The sequence below is a fragment of the Salvelinus sp. IW2-2015 genome, unplaced genomic scaffold, assembly GCF_002910315.2.
Source record: "Salvelinus sp. IW2-2015 unplaced genomic scaffold, ASM291031v2 Un_scaffold1976, whole genome shotgun sequence".
NCBI lineage: Eukaryota > Metazoa > Chordata > Actinopteri > Salmoniformes > Salmonidae > Salvelinus > Salvelinus sp. IW2-2015.
Window position 1 is genome coordinate 102347 of NW_019943328.1, and position 6480 is coordinate 108826.

A 6480-nucleotide genomic window follows, 5' to 3' on the forward strand; every position below is an offset into this window, starting at 1 on the left:
TTATGGTTTTGAATAGTTTATGCATGCCCACTCTAAGACACTATAGTGTGTAGGCCTATAGAGAATATAAACGTTTTGAACCCAACWAAAAATATATATATATATTCACAAACGTAGTTTATAACATAGCTATTACTTGCACAAAACACAATATAAATTGTAATACCACAGAAATAAGGAAGTATCCAACCGACAAGGGAGTGGCTTGAGCAAACACCTTCCTGCTTCACATAACGTTTTCTTCGGGGGAATACCTGGTAATACCCAAAGCACTTGGCCTATAGCGCATCTACCAGAAATAGAATATCAACATTTCCAGATGCTCGTGGGGTGACAAGTTCTCAAATTAGGTAAGAGGCAAATTCGTAAAAACTCAATGCAAGAAGTGTTTTCACAACTGTCAAATGTGGGCTTTTTACCTTCAGCTGTAGGAGACTCAACGCGACGTTAGCTGCGTCAAGGTATTTCAAGTGATCTGAGTTATTCATTATTGTTTACGGTTCACGCAAAACAAAACTATTCAAGAGTCGTTTGAAGTCAGTAAAATTATACCGTGAACGTCATATTATTTCTAGCAGTTTACAAATATGTCATGTCGTGTCTCTGAATGAAATGTTCAAAACATGAAGACTGAGGACAACATGTGCTTCATGTAATAGATTGATTTACACGTCTTAATGGCATGAGTCCTTTACCGTTATAGATATATGAGATACCTTTTTTGGATTCAAGCATTTTAACTTGAACTACATATGCATAATGTGTGGAATTGCTTCCATTGCATTTGCTACCTGGAGTTCAGTTGGAAGAATCTCAATTAACACTGCAAGTCTGTGCAGGTGAAATTGTTGACACGTACTTCCAGCGCCTGGGTGTATGACGCTGCAGTATGTAACCCTACATACTCCAAAACAAGTGTTCTTGCTATACTGGCTCTCTTATAGAATAGGCAAGTATGCAGGGTGTATCTATCTGTGTTTTGGTTCACTTTGACAAGTGAGGTGGATTACCGCGGAAAAAGTTGGTTTGAGATTCGATATTGGCCAGACATTCGGGAACTTCAAACTTCTATTGCTCGGGAACGATTTGAGCTATATACCTCAGTTTAGGCTCTTTATGAAGGAAAACATGTGTACAACATTGCACAGGTCTTATTTTCCCGAGTCCGACCCGAGCTTCATAATCACAAGGCAACCTTGTAGGCAGCCCGCTCAAGGTCAATGCAACTAGTAAGGGACCGTCAACAAAGTGCATGATCACAATATTAAAAATCCAATAGCCGGTACACCAAGTGACTTAGCAATTTCAACTGTCCATTATTTCTTACATAGAGAGGCAAGTTGCACACCCTTTGGTTTTCTCAAAAAATGATACCAACAATTTTAACATATATATATTTTTAAAAATACTTATTTCATTAAGTCCTTGGCCATGTGACCTATGCAGCATAAACCAACATTGTGTTGTTCACAGAATAGGGACACACATCGCACATGGTTTTCCTATAAAGATTTTATATAAATATTTGAAAATGTCACATTTCAATAGGTCTTCAACCACGTGACTTAACCTGATTTCAACAGTCCATTATTCCTTKTATAGAAAGGCACATGCTTTAGTTTTCTCAAATGATTCCATTTAATAAAAATTATTTTATTGATAAAAAAAGCACTTACAATTCAATTTCTCCTTGACCATGTGACCTAGACTCCTCGAACCAACGTTGGAGGGTAGGGATGCACATCGCACATCCTTTTGGTTTTCTGAAATATTGTTACATTTTCTTTTACTTTAATTTATTTGTTAAATGTTTGACTTAGAATTCCAATTGGTCCTTGATCACATGACCTAGTCACCTTAAAACCAACGTTGTATTGTTCACAGGTCAGGGACATACATTCCACACCCATAAAGGACAATATTAGAGCCCAACTCAATGACTTCCTCATTTTCACACAACAATAAGACTTTCTGTTCTGCAAAGTTAAGAGCGCCAGGTTTTGGGCATTCTGAATAGTATTGTGTTAAATAGTTGGTSAAATGTTCATCTCTATAGCCTCTCTCTGTCAACCCTCTTCAATATGTTCAGAATTCTGTAGCTTCAGTGCCTACGCTGAACGGTACACCATTTTGGTGTTATCTTACCTTTATGGCTCAATCTGTTTGCAGGCATTCTGATGGGCTGGCAGGGGGGGAGGGAAAACATGGTGTTCTCTCTCRTCTGGGTCCTTATCTGATGTTATGGTATGAAGTAAGGCTGCGGACTGTTGCAGTACAGGCAGGCTGTATGCTACTTCTCATTGTGCACATTGTCTGAGTGCTATTAAACCTTTAAAAGACCATCGTTGTTCGCTCCTTGGATCCTTTATTTCACACCACTGGAAACCGAACACTTCCCTACATCCACACGTAAAACCAGGGAAACCATCACATCCTCCTCTCTACCGACTCCACTGCTCAGCTACACATCTCTCCATGTCCTGGCTCTTCCTTATCCTTCTGACCTGTTTGCACATCTAAATTCCCTGTCGCTCACTCTACTCATCTGACTCCAGCGTTCTTATAACTACTAAGACCAGACTCCTGGCCATTGGGGACCTTGTCTTCAGTGTCTTCAGCTCAGCTGGACTCTTCTGAAACTCCTCGAACATGCATCACATCATTTGAATATTTATAACCATCTCTTAAGACAGCACCTATGTTACCCTCCATTTAGCCCCCCCCTAGTCTCCCATTTCTTGTTAGATGTTTTGACTAGAATCATAAAAAAAAAAATCATATTACTCCAGTGCTAACCTCTGGCTTCCTGTTAAGGCTAGGGCTGATTTTCAAGTTTTTACTGTTAAGCTACAAAGCATTACATGGCCTTGCTCCTACTTATCTCTCTGATTTGTTCCTACCGTACATTATGTACCTACGTGTACGCTACGGTCACAAGACGCAAGGCGTCCTTATTGTCCCTAGAATTTCAAAGGAAAAAGCTGGAGGAAGGACTTTCTCCCATAGAGCTCCTCTTTTCTGGAATAGTCTTGCCGATCCATGTGAGATTAACAGAGACTCGGTTTCAAACTTTAAGTCTTTGCTGAAGACTCATCTCTTCATGAGGTCCTATGGCTCAGGTGTGCATTAGGTGAACGGCAAGGCACTGGTCRTTGTAGAGACAGCAAGGGAACCACCCTTGCTGTCTCTACTTGGCCCGGTTCCCCACTCACTCCTGGGATTCTCTGACCCTATTAGGGAGGGCAGAGTCTCTGGCAGTCAGAGACGGCAAGGGTGGTTCCTCCCTATGCCAGGCTTTGTTCACTATACTCCACTCCCTTGGGTCTTCCTGTCCGGTTTTGCTCCCCCTAGTGGGCAAGTGTGGTGGGGGACATATTCCTGGGCTATACGCAACCTTGTCTCAAGGTAGTATGTTAGTGGTCTGTGGATTTTGGTTGAGTGGTGTGGGGGTTGTGCTTTGGCACAGTGGGTGGTGTTTATCATTCCTGATTGGCCCTGTCTGGTAGTACTTTTGGACAGGTCTACAGTGTTGCCCAACCTCCCCTGTCTCAGTCTGCAGTATCTATGCTGCAATAGCCTATGTGCCGGGGGTGTGTGGGGCGGGGTCAGTCTGTCCTATCTGGTGTACTGTGTGATCTTAGACATACTCATCTATCTCTCTGTTTCTCTCTTTCTCTCTCTCTCTCTCACACACACACACACACACACACACACACACACACACACACACCCACACACACACACACACACACACACACACACACACACACAACACACACACACACACAACACACACACACACACACACACACAGTGATTGATGTATGTTATTGTTGTATACTGTTGTACATTTCTCATTCTAGGTGAAACCCTCTGCTAATGTTTCTACCTAGCACCAAATGTGGTTCCCTATGGGGACAAGTAGACGGTTATTACCTAGCACCAAATGTGGTTCCTCTATGGGGACAAGTAGACGGTTTATACCTAGCACCAAATGTGGTTCCCTATGGGGACAAGTAGAAGGTTTCTACCTAGCACCAAATGTGGTTCCTCTATGGGGACAAGTAGACGGTTTATACCTAGCACCAAATGTAGTTCCTCTATGGGGACAAGTGAAGGTTTATACCTAGCACCAAATGTGGTTCCCCTATGGGGACAAGTAGAAGGTTTCTACCTAGCACCAAATGTGGTTCCCCTATGGGGACAAGTAGAAGGTTTATACCTAGCACCAAATGTGGTTCCTCTATGGGGACAAGTAGACGGTTTATACCTAGCACCAAATGTGGTTCCCCTATGGGGACAAGTAGACGGTTTCTACCTAGCACCAAATGTGGTTCCTCTATGGGGACAAGTAGACGGTTTATACCTAGCACCAAATGTGGTTCCTCTATGGGGACAAGTAGACGGTTTATACCTAGCACCAAATGTGGTCCCTCTATGGGGACAAGTAGAAGTAGTCTGTCTTCTACTCCTTTGAGTACAACAATAATCTACTCTATTTTCCCAACAATGTAGTAATTATTATTAATGTAGCACTAAAAATAACAAGGTAGAATAAAAAACACACAAGAAATATGAATAAGAATGAAGAACATGAGAAAGTAAGAAGCTATATATCAGGATCAGTAACTATATACAGGGACAGTTACAGGGTCAGTAGCTATATACAGGGACAGTTCCAGGTCAGTAGCTATATACAGGGTCAGTTCCAGGGTCATAGCTATATACAGGGTCAGTTCCAGGATCAGTAACTATATACAGGGTCAGTTCCAGGGTCAGTAGCTATATACAGGGTCAGTTCCAGGGTCAGTAGCTATATACAGGGACAGTTCCAGGGTCAGTAGCTATATACAGGGACAGTTCCAGGTCAGTGCTATATACAGGGACAGTTCCAGGGTCAGTAGCTATATACAGGGACAGTTCCAGGGTCAGTAGCTAATATACAGGGTCAGTTCCAGGGTCAGTAGCTATATACAATGACAGTTCCAGGGTCAGAGCTATATACAGGGTCAGTTACAGGTCAGTAGCTATATACAGGGTCAGTTCCAGGGTCAGTAGCTATATACAAGCAGTTCCAGGGTCAGTAGCTATATACGGGTCAGTTCCAGGGTCAGTAGCTATATTACAGGGTCAGTTCCAGGGTCAGTAGCTATATACAGGGTCAGTTCCAGGATCAGTAGCTATATACAGGGTCAGTTCCAGGGTCAGTAGCTATATTACAGGGTCAGTTCCAGGGTCAGTAGCTATATCACGGGTCAGTTCCAGGGTCAGTAGCTATATACAGGGTCAGTTCCAGGGTCAGTAGCTATATACAGGGTCAGTTCCAGGGTCAGTAGCTATATACGGTCAGTTCCAGGATCAGTAGCTATATACAGGGTCAGTTCCAGGGTCAGTAGCTATATACAGGGTCAGTTACAGGGTCAGTAGCTATATACAGGGTCAGTTCCAGGTCAGTAGCTATATTACCAGGTCAGTAGCTATATACAGGTCAGTTCCAGGGTCAGTAGCTATATACAGGGACGTTCAGGGTCAGTAGCTATATACAGGACAGTTCCAGGGTCAGTAGCTATATACAGGGACAGTTCCAGGGTCAGTAGCTATAATACAGGGACAGTTCCCAGGGTCAGTAGCTATATACAGGGTCAGTTCCAGGGTCAGTAGCTATATACAATGGACAGTTCCAGGGTCAGTAGCTATATACAGGGTCAGTTTACAGGGTCAGTAGTATATACAGGGTCAGTTCCAGGGTCAGTAGCTATATACAGGCAGTTCCAGGGTCAGTAGCTATATACAGGGTCAGTTCCAGGGTCAGTAGCTATATACAGGGTCAGTTCCAGGGTCAGTAGCTATTCAGTCAGTTCGGGTCAGTAGCTATATACAGGTCAGTTCCAGGGTCAGATAGCCATATAACAGGGTCAGTTCCAGGGTCAGTAGCTATATACAGGGTCAGTTTACAGGGTCAGTAGTTATATACAGGGTCAGTTCCAGGGTCAGTAGCTATATACAGGGGACAGTTCCAGGGTCAGTAGCTATATACAGGGTCAGTTCCAGGGTCAGTAGCTATATACAGGGTCAGTTCCAGGGTCAGTAGCTATATACAGGGTCAGTTCCAGGGTCAGTAGCTATATATAGGGACAGTTCCAGGGTCAGTAGCTATATACAGGGACAGTTCCAGGTCAGTAGCTATATACAGGGACAGTTCCAGGGTCAGTAGCCACTTATACCAGGGTCAGTTCCAGCGGTCAGTAGCTATATACAGGACAGTAGCTATATACAGGGTCAGTAGCTATATACAGGGTCAGTTCCAGGGTCAGTAGCTATATACAGGGACAGTTCCAGGATCAGTAACTATATAACAGGGTCAGTTCCAGGGTCAGTAGCTATATACAGGGTCAGTTCCAGGTGTCAGTAGCTATATAAGGGACGTAGGCTATTATACAGGGTCAGTTCCAGGGTCAGTAGCTATTATACAAGATCTCT

General features: G+C 43.3%; 1 pseudogene; it reads left to right on the plus strand.

The window, feature by feature from the left end:
• Positions 1 to 214: 214 nt before the first annotated feature.
• LOC112072595 (protein-tyrosine kinase 2-beta-like) overlaps positions 215 to 6480 on the plus strand; it is an 83453-nt pseudogene continuing 77187 nt past the window's right edge.